Consider the following 21,505-nt stretch of genomic DNA (forward strand, 5'->3'; position numbering starts at 1 on the left):
TACATAAACATCGAGATCAATATTTTGTGTACACTGTGCTTTCATACCATATGCATGATTCTGTTTTTTAAAATTTTAATTATGAACATCCTTCTGAGTCAAAATGCATTTTCTATTTCATCCTTTTTAATGACTGCATACTAGGCAAATTTTTTGATGTACCATGATTTATTTAATAGGCCCTCCAAACTTTTTTTTAAATAGTACCCTAAAATAGAATGAAAGAAGACATTCTTTAATTACACTTTTGGCAGGCATACAAAAGAATAATGCCCATTTGTACACTGAGTCAGGAAATTAAGGAGCAAAGAAAAAGTGTTACAGTAAAGAGGCATACAAAATATTATCAAGTAAGTGCACATAAATGGTCAGGGGAAGGAAAAGCTAATAATACAGATGTTCATGCAAAAGTGTTGTAGTTATGTAAAACTAAGATTATGCTAATTTCTTCAAGGTTCACCCCAAGTGATACCTCCTTCATAAGCATTCAAGGAGACTCTTGCCTTCATCCTCATTCTTATCAGTTGTCTTACATCTCCATAACACTTTGGGAAAAATTGACCTTATCATATGATGTCACATATAAAAATTCATTTTGCATGTATCTTTTTTCCCCTACAAGGCTGTTAACTCCTGGAGGGTAATGACTGTGTGTTATTCATCTTTGAACCTAACAGATGTAAAATCAACCTTCAGTTAAATTGGATTGAAGTGTGAGAAAAGAGAGTAATCAGGTAGCAATGTTTAATCTTACCAAAATTTTATAAGGTACCACTATCTGCCTCTCTATTGTCTCTGGAGTAAATTATCGTCAATTCTTCTGATCAATGAGACACAAATAAGATAAAGAAATGGTTTCTGATATACAGTGAAAATTATTTTAAATTGAACTTTAATGATTCTTTGTGGCAGTCATGCTCAAAATCATACCTACAAGTCAAGCATTTATTCAAAATGTCTAAGTTTATGAAAAAATACTTGTATGGTGTTGAACTTTCTTATATGGTACTTCATGTGGATCTAAAAGCATTTTGTCAGCTTTAAAGCATTATACACAAGCAAGACATTATTATTATTGTTAAGACGGTAGTAAAATGGTTCTGTGGATTAAGAATATGGATGGTTATTTACAAAATAGACGTAAAGTATTAAAAAAAATTCTTTATGTGAATTCTCTCAGAAGAAAGGGAGTATCATTTTCAGTACTTTGTATAAGTTGCTACTCACACCATTTAAATGAATCTTTGACATTGTCTCAACCAGCAAAAGTAGAATTATTAATAGTTCGAATTATACTTGAATGAATGCCTGGTTCTACGTTAGTCTGAATTCAATGGTAATGTAATTTTAAAATATCTGAACAGGTGTACCAATATCAGTTTCCATTGCAGAAAAATTGAGAATTAGTGGGTATAAAGGTCTCTTGAAACTGAATGTAATGCCTAGCACATGGTAATTTCTCTCCTCATCTGACTTGCATTAAGTCAACTGGTTCCAACTCTGATTTTACATGTTTTTCACTGGGCAAGTCAGTAAGAAGGGAAAACTCTTGACCAGTCTTTTCTAAAAATGCATTTTTGAGCTTGTTGACCTTTTAAAACCCAGAGCGTGAAACTTAGTATTTCAAATGCATGCTTTTGCATTGTCTTTGTTCTCAAAGCTCTGCAGTCTTTGTTAGCTATTTGGCCAGGACTGCAAATGCAAGGACCTTCAAGACCCATACACACAACAGAAGTGAGTGCAACAAACCAACATCAGGCAGTAGAGAGTGGTGTGGACTTCTAAACAGATGATCATATGCTTAACATATGAGGCCTACTTCTACTCATTCCAGTCCAATTTTATATTCATTTGTATATTCCAGTGGCCATAACTTCTGAAGGTAGAGGGAGTTTAATATTGGAATTTTTATGTGAAATCTCATGGTTTTTGAACATTGGCTCACATTTTTAAAATTGAGAAAACAACAAACCTTGTAAAGGAGTCAGGACATGCCTTAGGTAGGTAATTTGTTACCTTTGCGTAGATACTGTGTAAATATTTTCCCAATCAATGAATGAGTCATGGACCTCTATAAGAATTGGGAAATTAAAGAACACTCTAAGCTTTGTTCTCCCTTGTCCATTAGAAGTTTCTTAGAATATTTGAGGAAGGACCATCGTCAGAGCAACAAATGTGGAGACCTACAGTTAAACCTTTTCAGTCTGTCTCTGAGTTCCAGAAGCCAGAAAGACCAGAAAGGGGAGAGCAAGAGTGAACCAAGTAAACTAAGAAAGTATTGTTAAAATGTATTATGATATGCAAAAGAATGATGGCTAAGAAACATCATTTTTGGACACATTTTTATCTGACCCCCAACTTACCTTATGCTACTAATTTGTTACTGTCTTTTATTTGAGCTTTCTGCAAATCTTTAGTCTTTTATTCACCTTAAAAGGAAGTGAAGAATAAAGATAATGGATTAAAAGGAAGTCAAATGCATGGGGGACGACAAAAATTAAAGATGCAGATCCTGTCACATAATCATTACTGAGTAAACAAAGATCCAATGGACCCTGGTTTGTTTTCCATTCTGACCTAAGATTTACTTCCTTTTTGAGATCTCTCCTGCTTTCCTTCTGGACAGACTCACCCTTCCCTCTTCCCTGTCAGTCCTTTGTTATACTACCACATATTTCACTGTACTTAATGTACTTAATCTATTTACTTACAGTTGCTCACGTGTCTCTCCTCCCAAGTACACCTTGAGACCAGAAATAATACCTTTAAAACTTTTTTGGGGAAACAATCATAAACCAGTAGAAAATTTGCAAGTGCAGTGCAAAGAACCATTTGAAAGTAATTTGCCAACCAAATGCCCCATTACCCTCAACTACGTTAGGACATGTCTCCTTACAAACAAGGACATTTTCCACATAACCACAATGAATTCATCAATATCAGGCTCTGAGGACTGAATTATGCCCCCCAATACCAATGTTGAAGCCCTAATCCCCAATGTAATGGTATTTGGAGAAAGAGCCTTTGGGAACTAAGAAAGTTTGATGACATCATGAGGATGGAGCCCACATGGTAGGATTAGTGCCATTATGAGAAGAGACACCAGAAAGCTTGCTTCCTTTCTCTCTCTCCCTGCCTTGTGAGGACACAAGCAAGGAAGAGAGTTCTCACCAAGGAATGGAATTGACTAGCACCTTGATTTGGACTTCTCAGCCTCCAAATCTGTGAGAAATAAATTCCTGTTGCTTAAACCACCCAGTCTATGATATGTTGTTATGGAAGCCGAGCTGACTGATTCTTCAGGAAATTAACATTGATACATTGCTACCATCTAATTCTCAGATCCCATTCAAGTTTCATCAGTTGTCCAAATAAACTCCAACTACTGTCCTTTGGAGTGTAAGAGTGTTTCCAAATGATGTGCCTCATTCAGCAGTCACATTTTATTAGTCTCTGTAATGAGTGTGGAAAAGTCCCACAGCCTTTCCTTGATTTTCATGACCCTGATACTTTTAAAGATTTCATTCCAGCTGTTTTGCAAGAAAGGCCTTTAATTTGGATTTGTCTGATGCAGGGACTATATTTTATGCAAGTTTGGATCCTAGGATCTAGGACAGTGTCTGGCATATAGATGATGTTCAATAAATGCTAGCTGGGAAATGAATTAGTGATTAAATACCTCTTCTGGGAAACTCTGAATCACTTGAGTAATGCTAATAACAACTATTTCAAAACTTTAAAGAGAAAAATGTAAAAACATGTGCAAAATAGGGGGGAAAACCCAACTCTGGTGTCTTCCTGTAGTGGTATTGAGGTCTGTTCTTTAATTCACTTAGTGAGCATGCATACACTAGCCACTCTGCAAAGTGAGACTAATTTCTTTAGAGAGGGCTTCTCAAAGTGTGGTCTGTGGAATGTTTCCAGTTGACACACTGTTTCTGGTTCATGATGACATAAGTAGAGAAACTAGGAATAAGCATTTAGAAACCTTTTTAGCATTTTGACAAAGTGATTCTGTTTCTGCTGAATCTAATAATTCTAAAATGTTGTATTAAATATGTTTTATTTGCCTTTTTTATTCCATCTATCTAGTAATTTATGTACATTGTATTTCCCATAATTATTGATTCACAATGGATTAGAAATTAAAAATCTGGTCATTTACCACAATTTTTGGTCATTCCCATCAGAGTAGAGTGGGACAAATGTGAGTTAAAATATGGTGGGATTTGACCTGGAACCTGAAGAATGTGTTGGATCTTTCTAATTTATAAAGAAATTGTTGTTGTTAGTGCTGTCAAGTAAAGTCCGACTCCCAGCGACCCTGTGTACAGCAGAGCAGAACCTGCCCAATATTTTTTTGCACCATCTTCTCACCTTCTTGCACTATGTCAGACAATGCTCCACTGCTATTCATAGGGTTTTCATGGCCAATTTTTTCAGAAGTGGGTGGCCAGGTCCTTCTTCCTAGTCTGTCTAATCTGGAAGCTCTGCTGAAACCTGTCCACCATGGATAACCCCGCTGGCATTTGAAATACCAGTGGAAAAGCTTTCAGCATCATAGCAACACACAGCCACCATAGTACGACAACCGACAGACAAGTGGTGTGGTTCCCTGATCAGGAAACAAACCCAGGCCACAGCGGTGAGAGCCCTGAATCTTAACCACTAGACTACCAGGGCTAACCTTATAAAGTAGAGAAATGGGCAATTCAGGCATAGCAAAGTTTAAGAGTATGCATATATGTGTGCCTGTGTGCCATTGTATTCATGCTTTTGTGTATGGGGTGGATATCAAAAGACAAGAACTTTAAAAGATGCTAAGAGCTCATGATTCCAACACTGGATGATAGCAACTCCTCCCGCATCTGATTTCATTGCATCCCAAATCATTGATTCCAGTAGTATTCCCCTCTATAGAACATTCTCTTGTTCTCCCTTTCCTTTCTGAATTCATTCTCTCTCTCAACCACCAGAAACCTAGAATTCTCATTGCTGATAAAAATGCTAATAAGTTTCTCTGACCAAGAACGTGTCCAGTGCTGCTATTACCGCTTCTAGATGACAGAGCCTAGGCACAGATTTCCAAATATTTAGATGAAGAGAGAAGAGATGTAGATAGAAAAGAGGAAAAATGTTGAGAGAAAGAATAGAGGGACCATAAGAAATAATGATATGGGAAAAAGAAAACCTGAAAGGAAGGAAATAAATGATTGCATTAAGTTTAATTTACATTGGCAACTTTCAATCTCAGTAACCTTCAATTCAGTTTAAAACATATTTATTAAGTAAGTGTCATGGACCAGACACTGGACTCGGGAAATAAAAAGAATAATAAGACACAAGAACTTGCCCTAGAGTGACCACAGTGTTTTGGGTAAGACAGATAAGCAAATGCGATTTCAGTGTAGTGATTGGGACGTTCATTGGGGTATTTGCAGGTACCCCGGTGGAGAGGTGGTAGACATACCTCTCAGGTTTCTCAGAGGAGATGATGCCCAGGAAGGGTCTGGATGAAAACTAAGCTAAATTGAAAAAGCAAGATGGTGAAAGAGCACAGCTTGATGATCAGCGTTCAATCCAGGAGCTGGCATGGTGTTGGTGCTTAATAAATATTTGTTGAATGAATGAACAACTTCATTAGTTAGAATTAGCTGACAAACTAGAGGTAAAGGCAACTTTAGGAAGGAAGGAAGAGGCAGGGGCATGGAAGCATAAAACAGCAATGGTGAGGAGCGGGAGGGGTAAGATCTGCAGTCCTCCCTAGTGGAGAAAAATTGTGTGACAGGGAGAGGTGAGTTGAGAATGGAGACGTTCAGTAGAAGCCAGGTTATGGAGACGTTTCTTGGGAATACGAAGCCCCCAGGCTTTGTCCATGGGTAACAGGAATGTGACATTGTGAGATTTGAATTGCTGTTTGATCGGAAATGACTAAGTGCAGAGGAGACAGGACAGACGTAGTGGTACTACTTAGGAGACCATTTCACTAGTCGTAGCAAGAACAGACAAAGACCTAACAGAGCAATAGAGGAAGGGATGGAGAATGGCGGACGGGCATTAGTGTACAGATTCAGGAGTCATTTGAGAAGCAGAATCAGTGGAGCTTTCACTTATTTAATGGATAGTGGAAGGGGAGGGGTAAGTCACAGTGTGAAGACAAAGGATGAAAACTGGGACAATTCCCATATTTGTGATTTGGGCTCCTGGATGGATGATGATATCCTAAATGGAGCTAACGTGTATGAGAGGATAAATAAGCTGTTGGAAAGTAGAAAGAGACATAAAAAGGAATCCAGTTTTAGACAGAAGAGGGAAGGTCAAAACTGGAGAAATGTCTGTATATATTTTTGTATGGGTGTATATGTAATATTGCAGGTATGCATATATAGCAAGGGTTCAATGTGTCAACTCTGCTGCACAGAGTCATATAAAAGCTTTACTTTCTCATTAACTTATTGCTGTCAAATTAACTTATTGCTTGAATATATCATTTGAAACTCTAATAATTCATTCCATATTTCAAAATGTACCACAGACAGAGAAAAATGCTGTAGCTTAAAACTGATTCCAGACTTGTGAAAACATCATGCGTCTCTACTACCAAAGCAAAAGGGGAAACCGTGCCAATTACATGCCTGAACCTGTTTCGGTTTCAATTACCTGGATTATTGAGGCAGAAACAACCGTTGTGCCTAATTTACCCTTATAATTGCCTTAGTTCTCTGCTTTGCCTTGCTCGTGGGCATATTTCCATGTTATACTATTATTAGAAAGGCAAATTCACTTCCTTTTTTGGTGGTTCCAGAAGAAACACTTAAAATATTCTTTACAATTCAGAGAATTAACATTTTATAAGCCTTTGTATTTAAAGAGTAATATACTAAGCAGAGGGAAGACAGTAAACCAGTAATCACTTTGTAGTCATCTTGCGATGACTCTTACTCCTTTTTACATAAAACCTCAGTGAATCAGCCTTATCAGGAGTGACCTTTGAGCACCTCCTGATTTAAGGTATCCAAAGAAACCAAATATATGAACTCTCCATATATTTGACTCAGTGTTGTAAAGGTTAGGTCTTCTGGTAACTCATGCACTTGCGGTGAAACTCAAACTGGGTTAGTCAGTGGGAAGAGAAGACCTACCCCCCCAGTCTCCCAGCTACAAATTCAGCTTTTCTATACAGCAGTCTAAAACCTAAGAATTTCAACTAAATGGAGACATTAACAGCACGGCCATCATCATATCCCTAATATTTCACCCGTAATGCCCGCTCAGTAGTTTTTTTCAATGCAGTTAATGGGAAAACCAGAATGGTAAGGTAGTGCATAAATAAATTATGATTTTCACAAATTACCTTTTTGGATTATCTTTTATACAAGAGGTAGACAAGATTTATGTGATGTCACTTCTTTTGTCCTGCAGACAGTCAGTGAAAATGGATGTCAAGTTTTAGTAGTCGGTTTTGCTTAACTTTCTAAAATATGTAGAATCCAAAATACATAAATCTAAGTTGAGTGTTTTAAAACTCACTTAGAAATATGTAACTTGATATTTAATTTAAATTCATAAAGTGTGTAGGTAACCTCCCTCATTTATTTTCATCTATCCAAGTGTTCATTCATTTGTGGATTTTATCAATGAGTATTGAGCATACACTAGGGAGTAGGCACTGTACAAAGCTTTGGAGACTCATAGGCATAAGTCAGATCGTCTGTCCTCAGAAGGATGCAATACAGATCTAAAAGCACAAGAGGACGGACTTTTAACCCTAATCTGACCCAAAAGGCTCAGGTATGGTTTCCCAGAGGAGAGGATCTGAATATGGAGATTTGAAGAGTCAGACAGATTGACAAGATGGATAAGGGAGTTCCAGGTACCCTAAACAAATATTGATGGCAGGAAAAACACACTTGAGGAATAGCAGTATGGTGCTTGGAATGCAGAGAGCAAAAGGGAGAGGGCAAGACAAGTAGGCATGTGCCGGATCACGAGAGTTTGAATGCAATGCTAATAACTTTGGATTAAATTCGGAAGATAGTGAAGAACAAACGAATACATTTAAAGAATGGGCATTCACTGACAGATTTCCATATTACAACAATCCCTGGAGGTTTTTGCAACTGTGAAAACTAAGTAAATTGATCAAACAAGAGAGATCAAGAAAGGAGAGTGATCAATAAAGAGAAGAGTGAGAAGAAGGTACAGTTGTATAGGTTTTCAAGAGATATTTTAGCTATCAAATTGACAAAACTTCACCATTTGGTGTGTGGGAGGTTAGCACAAGCTGGAAATCTTAGATGAGTCCCCAAGTTTGCAAGGAGGCTGGGTAGATGAAAGCACCATTAACTGACTCCAAAGAACAAGCTTGGGGGAAAGATGATGCATTGATGATGAGAGGTTGATGTATTCTGTGATGGAAGCAGACTATTGAATTGATAAAACTGGCCCTTGAGAGAGAAATGTAGCTAGAGTTAGTGGTTTGGGTATAATCAGTATAACGATGTAGGTGGAAGTTAATTTATTGATGTAAATGGGATAGTCCGGCAGTATATTTATGGCAAGAAGTGAACATCGCTTGAAACAATGATGAGCAGTAGATGACATGAAATTATAAATGCAGGACTGACGTGACAAAAGTTTCACCTATAATCTTAATGTCTTTGAATATTATTGTGGGATGACTTCTTTAATAGATGCCTTGTATTTTGAAAGACAAAGAGCCGAAGTCTAGGAAAATTCTTTCCAAAATAAAAGGAAGAGCTCTCAAATCTTAATATTTGTTCCATTTCTGTAAATCTTATTTTTAAACAATCCACTTTATATTTTGACTCCCGTGTTCAAACCCGTCCTGTTAGTATGAGAGCACAAAAACATGACCAAAGGTTGCTTAGCAGTCAGGATCCCACTTCTTCTTACCAGATTTTTGGTTTTTTATAATTTTATAGCACTCAACTTGTTGAAGAAGAGCAACCTTCTCCAAGAGTGAAGTTTTCAGTGATCTAACTCACTCAGCCATGGCAATGTTTTCCTGCATTAGCTCATCAGAAAGAATGCCAATGACATAAAAATAAATGGGAGCAAAAATAAATTAAATATTTGACCTTAATAACATATTGCTCAACTCCTATTTTGTTTAATGTCACCTTCACATGAATTAGCCTAATCAAAAAGAGTGATTTCATTTTCTACACTGTAAAACAGAGTTACAGAAAGGTTAAATGACCACAGAAAGAAATGTAGGCTGAGGAGGCACTTTTTTCTTTGAGAATTAAATAGATTTTAGGCAGCTATTAATCTTATAAAATGTATTTTAGGCCAATATTTTAGTCAAGCTAATATTCTACTTTTAATTAGACCTATACACATTAGTGAGATCTCTGTGAGACAACACGAGGTTGAATGCCATAAAGATGAATCAATTCCATAGACTTGAAATTTTTTAGGATTCATTATTACTCAGATTTAACTATATTTCATCATCATCTAGAGATTATTTAAGTGAATCGATGAAATTTTATCACAACTAGAGATAAAACCTAATTACTTAATTTGATAATAGCTTTTTTCTAATTTGTCTGAAAATTGTATCATTTTCATCATATTATCATAATTGTCATTTTAAAACATGTATATTGAGCCATGTTCAAGTTGTTAATAAATAGATAAAGCCTCTTTTATAACAATTTGTATTCATATTCAAAAACTGAATTTTTTTTTAGAAATTTAGGTCACAAACAAAAATAATATATCGTCATTTAAGATAATTTGAAGACCAGTCATTACTCATGAGCACCTTGGATGGGGTGATCCTTTATCAGCCCAAATTCTCACTTCTCATTCCCTTTCCTACCCATCCCTCTTCTTTCTCTGGCGAAGTATTTTCTTGAACAGACAGAGCCACAGATAGCCCTGACCCTGTGTATGGTCAATAAATATCAAGAGAATTTGGAATGCTTCCAAAAGAGAAATCTTTTTTAACAGTCTAAAGGAAGAGATTAAAAACAAAAACAAAAATAACACTCCACTCCTAGATTCTAAACTGTGATATGTTCGTTGTGAGAGTGTGACTTTGAGAATTGCAAGAAGAAAGGGCAGGGGGGAGGGGAAGGTGGAGCAGTGTGGTTGTTCAAACGAATGTTGAAGAATTATGTCATCCAAGACTGGTATTTTCATGAGTTTCTTGATGCAATATCTAATTAAAATTAGTGTTTGCTTACTTTAATATTGCTTCAATCTACTTTTAGCAAGAGGCTTGTATCCAGTTTTATGTAATATATCTTTAATTAAGTATCTAAAAATAAGTCACTCCTTAAATTTAACTGCTATCATATTTTCCCAGCTTAGATTTACATGAGCAAAAAAGAAGTTAGTATTTTTAGCCTCAACAACTTGTTGCAATATAAAAGTTTTTGTCATCTTAGGTTTAAAATAAGGAATTCATGTATTAATAAAGGAGATAAAAAAATTTTAGAAATATTTTTACAGTAAACTGCATTAAAAATGTTTTCTCTTTGTAAAAATTAGACCTTTCCTCTTCTAGCCAAATTAATTGGATCTTGACTCTTTTGAAGGAAGCGATTTTGAGATGTTTATTTTCTCATTTATCAACTTACAAGCACATCTTTCTCCTTTGACACTTTCATTCCATTCAACTTGATCTAACTCACTCTTTCCAAGATCTGTGGCTAGCTTCTCCTTACTTCTTTTAAATTATTTTAATTGAAAGATATCCTTCCTTTATTCCCTGACAGTCTCTTCCATGTACACCCATGTACACGTTGCAAAAATTGGCCTCACCACCCTTTCCAACGTAGCCATCTTTTTCCAGTCTTCTTTCTACTTTCTCCATCCTCTTCCCACCTTAGATGTGCCTACCTTTGCCTCGCTCGGTATTGCGTGGTAAGAGCCCCCCTTTGCCATCTGCACTCTGCTTTGCAAACCCACTCTGTGGATAGATGTCAAGCAGAGCAGTTTATTGTACTTCTTTGTATATAACTCTCCTTAATAGTTTATAAGCTGAATTATTTTTGTACTCCCAGAACTATACTAAATGATGACAGATATGTTCTAGATGCTCAATAATTGTTTATTGTATAAATGAATGAATAATCACATTGTTCAGAAAAAACATTTATTCACATTTTTAAACTATTTCCTTTAGGTATTGTTGAGTTTCCATGTTATGTATTTTTTTAGTTGATACCTAAATACATTCTGCCTGCTTTTATCACTATTTTAGTATTAATTCAGTAAGTATTTTCTCATGAAAATCAAACTTCTTTGTATGTAAAATTTTACAACAGCTCAATGTTTTATTTCATGTATCCATCTGACCATCACTTTATAGAAATATTTATCTGCATTTTAATTTTTCCTCTGATATATTTCTAGAAATGAAATTATCATAATCCTGCAATTTAGGGCTTTGGATACATTTCACAAAACTTATTTCCAGAAAGATAGTACCAAATTACGTTACCATGAGAAATTTGTGAGACTTCCAATACGCTTCCCTCTTGCCAATACTGGAAAGTCTTATGATGTTTAATATTTGCTAATTAGATAAGCATAAGAAAATTTGTCATTTGAAACTAGATTTCTTTCATTTATACTAGTTAGTGGATAAAGTTTTTAAATCTTCAACATCTTTTTTGTGATGGTCTTGTAGTTTCTAGTCTTCCCACTTATAAGCTCTAATCCACTATTAGAACAGTGCTGTCCTATATACTCTTGACCACGTTGTGCAGAAAATATCCATAATTCCAAGTCATTCACAAAATAAGTTCAAAATTCATCATTCAGATTACAGCCCTTTACAACCTAGTGCTTTCTCTTTCTCCTCACTAAATTTTTCAGCTCTCCCTCATATACCTTATACTTGTGTCAGACTGGTATATTTTTCAATCCCCTTCCCCCATAACATTTTTCCTCCCATTTCTACCAATTGAAATCCTACCTAAGGTTTAATATTTTGTAAATATGCGCCAATGTTTATATGAGATTTCTATCTAATATTGCATTTAATTTTCTGTTTTCTTTTCCTTAGTGTTCAATTTTACCTGAAAAGTCCCCATACTGACGTTTCAAAAGACATTTGAAAGCATGTCCTACTGTTGTAAGATTTAATTACAAAACAGTGGTCCCTTTTTAAATCTTGTGTTTTAAAATATTCTCAGGTCTATATATCTATAACTTCCTAGAAATGTTTGTCAAATTTTGGTGGCTGTCTTTGAAAAATAGCTTAAAGATATATAAATAATAAGTATTTGAACTACTTAAGATAATTTAAAATAATTTACATATGATGGCTATATTCTATATGAGTGTACATTTAAGTTTAATTCAAAAATTTTGCAGACTAAGTTTGCATAACTGTCACCAAATGGTAGTCATTAAACCCTATTTATTTTTGTAGCGTTCTTGGGGTACATGTGTTTCATTTTTGATAATCTGCCTTCCATTCAGCCAAACACATGTTTCTTCACAAAGAAAAAAATTGAGAACATAATAATCAAAATATGCACTCAGTTTACAAGTTAATTATTGATGGAAAAAATAGACCAAATAATTTAACAATCAGTTCTGTTGGCTTGTGTTTAGGGCTGTAACTTCAAACACTAGAAAATAAATGGAGTCTTTTTCTTCCATCTGTTAATGTCACCTGTCTCATTTGGATATATATTCATGTTTACATTTGCATTTATATGTGTATTTATATCTTACTTAGCATAGAAGTTGCATATAGTGGTCAGTAAATTGTGGTAATCCTTTTAATAACCGGTAGTAGGTCCAATTATATAACCTATATGTAGGAAATCAATCAATAATGTTAAAATTTTTTTGTTTTTCTTTCCAAATAACTGTCTGAAAAAGACTTGCTATTTGTCCAACTTAGGTAGAGTTTGAATTTTTTGAAGTGTTATTAATTTATGATACTGGACTAAAGGAAAGTATACTTATTGGCTTATATGAATTTAGAATGAAAAGTAATATAGATAAGATTCTCAGGTCACACATTGAGTTATCAGGATCCACAATGATTTTATTTCTTTATCATTATATTTCTACTTCTATGTTGGCTACATCGTGTTCACCACCAAAACTCTAGCTGCCATTCGTCACCATACAATGTGACTGTTTACTCCTTTCATCCTTCCCCCGTCCCCCCTTTATTAATGACTTTGTCTTAAATGTAATTATGAGTTAAGCTCTCTGCTAGAGAGAATTGATATTTTTATATTATTCAGCTTGATTCACCTAAAATAAGTAAAGTATCTTTCTGGCAAAAAATTACTTTGGCTTCCTGTTAGGCACTTTGTTTTCAGAATCTTCAAACACCTCAGTCACACAAAGTACCATTCCAGCAGTCATCAGACCACACAGATAGTACAATGTTTAATACTTGGTTTAACAAATAGAGGCATTAGCACTCACAATTTTGATTCTTTACATATTGACCGGACTCGTTAAGGCAAAAGATCAAAGACTCTTTTTTAAAAAGAAAACCTCCATGCTAGAAAAATGGGGGAAAGCTGAGTTTGAAATTAAATCCTAAACCTCATAGGTTGGCTTTTCAACAGTTCAAACCTCAATTTTTGCTTTAGCTCCCATTTGAAACGAAATGAAATTTGCCAAACCTAAGTGCTATGTGTTGCTAGCTTTTTTGGTTTCTTTGTACCAGCATTTCTCTTTTTAATCAGCTTGTCTCCTGCTTTTATTGTTTTCTTTGATCTCTGTTCTCTTTTAATTTTCCTCTTTCTCTATGTAGTCTCTTTTTCCATCACCCTTTTCCTTCATCCTCCTCTAACTCTTCAGACTTGAATCTAATGATTAGACCGGCGAGGAATCTGATACTTTTGACTCCTTGCAATAAGCATGTGTAGACAAAACTGGGAGCCTTTCTCAGTACCTTTGTCCCACTTCAACTATTTTCATAATTTATGAAACTATGGTAGACAGAATTTGAGTAAATATTCGCAGCGTATAAATTCCACCGCTTGTAATTCTCAGTACTAGTTTGGAGTGTTGTTTATCCATATGCTTACCTTTGGCAAATGTTGATTATTGGCATCTTTTCCTACTTCTCAGGGAAGTGACAGTTTCCATCTTTAAATTGCATGTTTCTAGTACTTTCATGTTATACCTCTACGAATTCCTTTTGTTTTATTAAGAGAAGAGATGTTATGTAGGAAATGTGCTCTGGAGTCATGGAATATAGAAAAGTTTGCGAGCCTAAATACACTAGGAAGTGATCTGGCTAGGTGGCACCAAACCGCAGTACTTCAGACCACACAGTGTACTTCATCAACACTATAGTTAAACTGGCCTTTTTTTTTTTTTTTAATCCTATAGCCAAAAACAAAAGAAAACATAACCCACCAAAAGTATTTTAATTTGTCACTTTTTGGTTGGTAGTGTTGAGATCCAGCACACATGCTTTAATCATAGAAATGCCTTTCTTATAGAGAAATAGAGGATGCCAACTACCTAGAGCAAAACAAATAAAAAAATTCTCAAGATGAACAGGGCATTCATGCAGACACTGAGGCAATAAGCTGGCACTTACTCATCTCAAAGGGCAGTGTCTTTCGGCCAAGGCTACCATCCTCTGTGCTTTGGAAATGGTAACTGAGTTCATAAGACTGAACTAAACGTTGCCCTTCTTAATGTGAAGAGTGTATGAAATAGAGCTCACAAATGGAATTCATGAATATAATTATGTGCAATATTGCTGGGGGGAGGAAAAAAACAGACTCATTACTATACTAAGTCAACGATTTGCGTTTCAGGCACCAGCACATTTAGTTTATTAAAGGGATGATGTGGGTGTACTCAATTCCAGGGAAGTGAAATTTCCGTAGTCCATGTTACTGAACTTGGGCTTTCGTTAAAAGGCTGCTCGGCTGGACATAGGTTAAGAAAGGGGACTGTCAGCCATCGCTTCGTTAATCGTTTCAGATTTTTCTCTAGGCGGATGAAACAGAAATATTGGTGTAACTTCTCTCTTTAATGTTGATGTAGAAATAAGTTATTTTAGAAAATTAAGAGCAGAAAAATAGGAAGCGAATTTTAAATTTAACACTGAAGTAATTTGAAGAAGTAGAAAGAAGACATTTTATATTGTGGCATTTTCTTGATTTATTTCTGTGTTTTCTGATCTTTTCTGTGCAGTCAAGTTGTGGAAAAGATAACAGTAGCCCTCTATTCTGTAAGGAAAACAGACAACACCCCTGTTTTTGGTGGGGTTTTTTTTTTAAAGATTTTATTTTTCCTTTTTCTTCCAAAGCCCCCCGGTACATACTTGTGTGTTTTTAGTTGTGGCATGTGGGATGCTGCCTCAGCATGGCCTGATGAGCAGTGCTATGTCCGTGCCCAGCATTCGAACCAGTGAAACCCTGGGCCATCGAATCCGAGTGCGTGAACTTAACCACTCGGCCACAGGGCCAGCCCCTGGGGGTTGTTTTTTTGAAAGAGCTTTATTTGAATTTGGAGTGAGAAAAGTATCAGATTTCTGGGAATAATCTTACAATGCTAAAATGAACACATCTATGGAAATAAATTGGTTGTCACAGCTCTCCTCTGTGCTTTGCGCATTTATATTTCATACACAGGAAGAACACGTTCCACTGGTTTCCCCAGATCATCCCATGGCTTTGACCTTTCCATTTTCTTTCATACGGGCCCTCACATTTCTTAATCTCTCTCCTTATGTGCCTTGAACAAATCTCCTATGCAGCATTTCTTTTCAAAGCACTAGGCATCTCACTATTTTATTAATATCGGAAATATTAATAAAGTGTATATTATCAATATTATCAAAATATTAATAATCAATACTTTCTATAAAACGTCAATATTCGTTATGCCTCCCTCTTCAAAGATAACATATATGCAAAAGTTTAGGGTCGGCGGATTAGATCGCTAAGTAAGAAGGGACAGGATAGAGCTATGTGAACTCAAGGAAATAGTGAGATTCAAAGAAATTCTAAGTCTTGTCCAGGAGAGCTTCAACTGGACCCCCGTTGCTGTTTTGTTTGGTTGGGATGATTTACCAGTGACCTCTGTGTTTTTAAAGTAGAAATTACAAAATAGCATTGTACCTTTTGATTTTAGAACGTCACTTCTTTCTAAGCCTATAAAAATTCTGCAAGAATTCCACTGGGAGCTTATTTCTAGGATTATAAGTGGCATTTAAAGAACTGTACAGGCACAACAATATACTGAATCTTTTACAAAAGAGCGAAAGGCGTTCAAAATGGTTAAATCTATCCAGTACTCATTAGAGCAGTTTAACAAGACTTGATCACCCCTGAGGTGTGTGTCATTGTTACTGATCACAGAGCTTGAAAAACTTTAATTGCTAGCTTATTTAAAGAATGAAAAGAATCAGAAAATAAAATTCCTTCAGAAATCCAAAAATAATATTTTAATAAAGAATTATTAAAGGCACGTTTATTGCCAAGCTATTAATATAGTTGTACTGATTTTTGAAGGAATAACAAAAGCCTTAAACACTACAGTATTTAGGGGGTTAGTTTCTATACTTTTGAGCAGGTGTACACTTTGAGGTCAGTAGAAATTGTTATTTACATGTCTTCCCATGGTTCTGAAATACTCTGCTACATATATGTATGGAAATTCAAAATTTATTATATACAAGAGTTTTGCCTTTTAAAGTCAGTACCACATAACAAATTTTAACTTTCATAGCAAAAAAAATTTTTGAAAACCACTTCTATTAATGGAAAAGCAAGAAGACAATGCTTCTTGAATTCAGAAGTGGGCAAGAATATGATGATCTAAGTTTTCATTGCTGTGGAAATGCACTACAATTGATCAATAATTTTTAAGTGCTTGCTGTATTTTAGTAGTTTTCATTATACTAAAAGATACCAAAGTAATTAACATAGTACCACTCCTCAAATATGTTATAATTATGGAAATGTGTCTAAAGCACACAAAAAAATTTTGAATAATAAAAAGCCATTTTACCAGGAAATGTTATTAAGGATATAGGAGTTGAGAGGGGTTGGGGCCCAATGATGACGGCAATAATAAGAGTACTTCATGGAAGCATCATGATTATAATGTTGATGACCATGTAGAACTTTGTCAGTGAAACAAAGGTAGAAGTGGAAGGCATAGGAGGAGAATCTCATGAATGAAAAAATGCAGTTTCCAGTGGATGTGACCTTTAATGAGACACTGAAAAGGTGACCCAGAAGTATTTGGTGGTGAATCACAGTAAATAAATTTAGATGAGAATGAGGGAAACAATTTATGCATGGTCTTGACATCTAGATAGAAAAGTTTTTGTTTGCCGTGGCTTGAAACAGAAATCCATAATTGATTTTCAAGCAGAGTTATAATATGATGAATGTAGCATTTAAAATGGATTAGTCCAGAAGTGGTACACAATATTTGGGTGACAGTTGAAGGATGGAAAGAGAGGTAAGAGATGGCCTAGAGTCCTGAAGGTCCGTAGGAAGCAGTTGCAGGACTGCAGGTGTGGAATGAGTCATACGCTTTTAGCTTCAGGTGGTGGAGATTAAAATGGCGTGAGAAGAGAGAAGACCTGAAGCATTTAATTTATAATAACGCTATATATCTCTATTTTAATCTTATAACTACCCTCATATGTTTCATCTGAAGGTTGTTGGTTTAGTTCTGTGAGCAAAGTAAGTTTTCGTTAATGCATTCCTTATCTCTCAGTTAAAGGCATTATTAAAGATCTACATTGTCCTATCTATACAAAGATAATACTACATGGTATTATGGATCCACTAAGAGCGTGTACTTTGAATTATTTTCCAACAGTGGCAGTAGAATTTGTTGAACCAGACGTGTACTCTCTTTCCATCCCTATTATGAACAACAGCAGGTAGTTTTGAGATTGTTAGCAAAGTTTGGTGACGCTTGTGGCTTGGGACTGAAGACTGTGTGTCTATCAAATAGAAAGTAGCAGGTACATAATGGGTACCATCCCCCAGTAGTATCAAAAATGCCATTGACTAAGCAGCTGAACCAATCTACTGTGGAGGGTAAGCTAGCTGCCAGAAAGATGATAAAAAGTTAAACTAACAGAATTTCTCCTTGAGCTCTGTCTAAGAAGGCCTTTTAACTTTTCACTAATTCTGTAAATTATCAGAATGTAGGCTCCAAATTAAACTAATAGCATATTTGATGAAGACATGAGTTTGATGCTTATATGAATCTTGTGAATGCTAAAGGAGTACATTTTCCATTTTTAATGTATTAACTCATACTGTACTTGTCAATTAGAATGCCATTTCGAGGTCATTTATGAGATGGAGTTCAGCAATACGAGCATGAGGATTCTTTCCATGAAGTGGGGAATTTTCTTTCCTGCTCATGGAAGGATAAGGTCAATTTTGTAACTAGAGTCTGAACGTTAGAAACTGTGTTGCTGTTGTTATTGCTGCAGTTGTTGTTTTGTTTGATTTTAGAATTGGACTAAGGAGCCTTAACTATTGTATACTCTCTTTTCCTATATAGCCTCTAACTTGACTAAGGAGGTCAGTTAGAGGATGTTTTTGACATATTAACATAATGTATATTGTGTTAGCAACAGCCTGGTCATTTCCATTTGTCCTGCTGTTTTAATAACTGATTTCCTCATATCAATTAATTGACAATTAAGTGAGCCAAATAAGCTGTTTTGATAGCTCAAAAGATTGCTTTGAATATGCTTTTTCCCCTGGGACATTTATAAAACTTCATACCAGGTCTCTGTGTATCTATTAGTCTATTTTTGCCATTTGTATCTCCCTAAAAAGAATGTTGTTTACCTAACAGATATTTACGGGTTGTATGGCTATAACCCGAACCCATGACCCACATATATTGCTATATATTATTTCTACATTGTTAATCGTGGAAGAATTCTAGCTATGTAAGTAAAATATTGTGTGAACTTTTTTTAATGAAACGAGTATTTTAGGGGGCTCTTTGAACCCCGTGGTTGCACCTTCTATTTTAGAAAGACATTATTGACCCATATTTGAAAATCTTGAGGAGTTTGCTCTGGACAATATAGGCCTTTTCTTTTTCAAAAGGGAGGATAAAAATTCACTTTCTGAGTTGTACTTATCTGAAGAAAAACTATATCAGAGTTTTGGTATGTTCCCAACAGGTAGTGTCGTCCTTGTCTCTAAAATGCCTAAGAAAGCTTGAGGGAAAAAAATAGATTTAAACTATATGGAGAGTTCACTGTTTGGGGCCAATTTATGTTTTTTTTTCCTGCAGGTAATTAAAACATATTCATCAATGTGGGAATTACCTACTTAATGAAAAGAAAAAAAATTCCTTGCTTGTGATGAGGAGAAGTTGTAAATAGATTAGATGGGGACATCAAGACGGTAGAAGTGATTTTGTGCCAGGATTGTGGAGGGGGAGGGCATGCCATGCTTCTTATAACACCAGAAATAGCAAATGATGAATAAAAAGTGCAGCAATATTTAGTAAGTGTTTTGATATTTTTAATGACTACTTCAGGAAATGAACACTATTGAGTTGACAAGTATAAAGCATGCTTAAGATATTAAATCAAAATGCAAAGACCAAGTATGGATTGCTCCAGATTGCACCACACTACAAGGAAATAAATGAAGTAGCTGTTTTAGATAAAGCCTAAAAATAGGTCTATTTTTAAAAATTCCAACTATGCTGAATTAATACAAGTCAAGTTGGGGTGGATTCAAACCAGGGACTTGAAATTCTTACTCCAAAATATATGAGCATGAAGTTTATCTGAAAATAGCTCATGTAGATAATTTATTTCCGTGAGAAAAGTTTATATCAAAAATTTTTAAAAAGTCAGTGTGAGAAACTATACTTAAATTTCGCAAGTTGGAACTTTCTGTGTTATAATTCAATTTTCATTCAGAGAATGTCAGAAAAAGAATCTGTATTTCTTAAGCTCTGAAAGGCACAAATATCTGTCTTACAAGCAGAGAACAAAATAGGCAAAAGAAATTTCTGGGCATCCGTGGCGCTTTTTGCCTCTAATTAACCATTTACAGTGTATTGTAGGTCTTCCAAGTAGCTTATTCATCATAGATCAACCAGTTAATTTTTTTGTTTGTTTTTTGTGTATTTATTTGTTAATATATTTTAATAATATAATTAATAATAAAATGTCTTGGCTAATCACAGAATGTATATTCTCAGGACACTCAGTAATCATCTTTTATTGGAAGAATTATTTTGCTAGACTTATTTAGATTTACTGCTTTTGTTTTAAGAAATTGTATATTCTGTCATAAAAGAGTTTTCCCCATCAGTCTATGTATGGTAGGAAGAGAAAATGCCGAGGAGAGAAATAAAATGTGGATAGTGAGTGAATGAATGACTGTAGAGTATGAAGACCTTTAGGAAGAGATTAGGAACGACTTCGTAAATAAGATGACGAGAAACTGGTAATAAAAACAAAGAGAACTGATCAAAAAACATGTTGATATAATCATAGAATACGGGATAGCCATGAGAGAGCTTATAAATGACACTCGACATTTGTACACACGTGTGTGTGTGTGTGTGACCTGAGGGGTGGAGAAGAGGGTTGGTGTATTTTTTATTCTGGATCTAATTTATTTCGTGATGCAGTTACCACAATAGTGTTCAGATTCTGGAAAAAAAAAAGACAATGAAAATGTTTTACTTCTGCAAATATTTTGATTCAACTCATCCAAGTTTATCCTAAATACATTTCGACACAATTTGTCAACTCATAATTCTTCAAGAATTGGAATCAGCAGTTGATAATAGTTGTGCATCTGTGGTTAATTAGCTCAGTTGGTTGAATCATGGAGCTAATGAGGCCAAAGCCTGTGTTTGATTCCTGTGAGGGTCAGTGAGTTTTGCTCTTTCACTGGGTCTCAGACACAGTTCAGACCCAGGCCAACCATCTCATAGCTGCATGCCGCTGACCATAAGGTAACTGGGCAAGAGAAATTAAGTCCAACTGCATACCTGGAAAAAATCACCAACTATACACAGTATCTGCTTGTGAATGATTGCTCTGTAATGCTCATGTATGACGAATGCATCAGTTCTGCACTCAGTACTGCTACAAAAGGACATACAGGAAAATTTCTGTGGCCTCAGATGACACATTGAGAAATAAATCATACTAAGAATTATCTAAAGAGAGCATGGGAAATAGACGAATTCATAACCGCAAATTGAATCTATTTCAAATTGCAAACGAAGCAAAATTCCACATGTTGATTTTTCTTCAATAGATTATAAGGGTCTTTAAGCGATCTGATTAAAAAAACGCCCTACAGGCTCCCTGGAGTTCTGAACCAACTGTGAAATAAGACAAGAGGAGGAAGAAGAGGCAGATGGAAGGCCAAAATATCACATTTGTTGTGGATAAAAACTAGATTGGAGGATATAGTGTAGACCCACAGGTAAATGGGCTTTTTAGCTGTAATCTCAAAATTAGGTAAATTTACCCACCCATTCAGACCAGAAAAACTGG

The 21,505-nt window shown here is 35.3% G+C and overlaps 1 protein-coding gene across 21 annotated transcripts in view; it reads left to right on the forward strand.

The window, feature by feature from the left end:
• LOC138920927 (uncharacterized) overlaps positions 1 to 21,505 on the forward strand; it is a 613,683-nt gene that overhangs the window by 360,625 nt on the left and 231,553 nt on the right. The gene's annotated exons all lie outside the window — the stretch shown is intronic.

Source organism: Equus caballus, chromosome 26 (assembly GCF_041296265.1).
Source record: "Equus caballus isolate H_3958 breed thoroughbred chromosome 26, TB-T2T, whole genome shotgun sequence".
Lineage (NCBI taxonomy): Eukaryota > Metazoa > Chordata > Mammalia > Perissodactyla > Equidae > Equus > Equus caballus.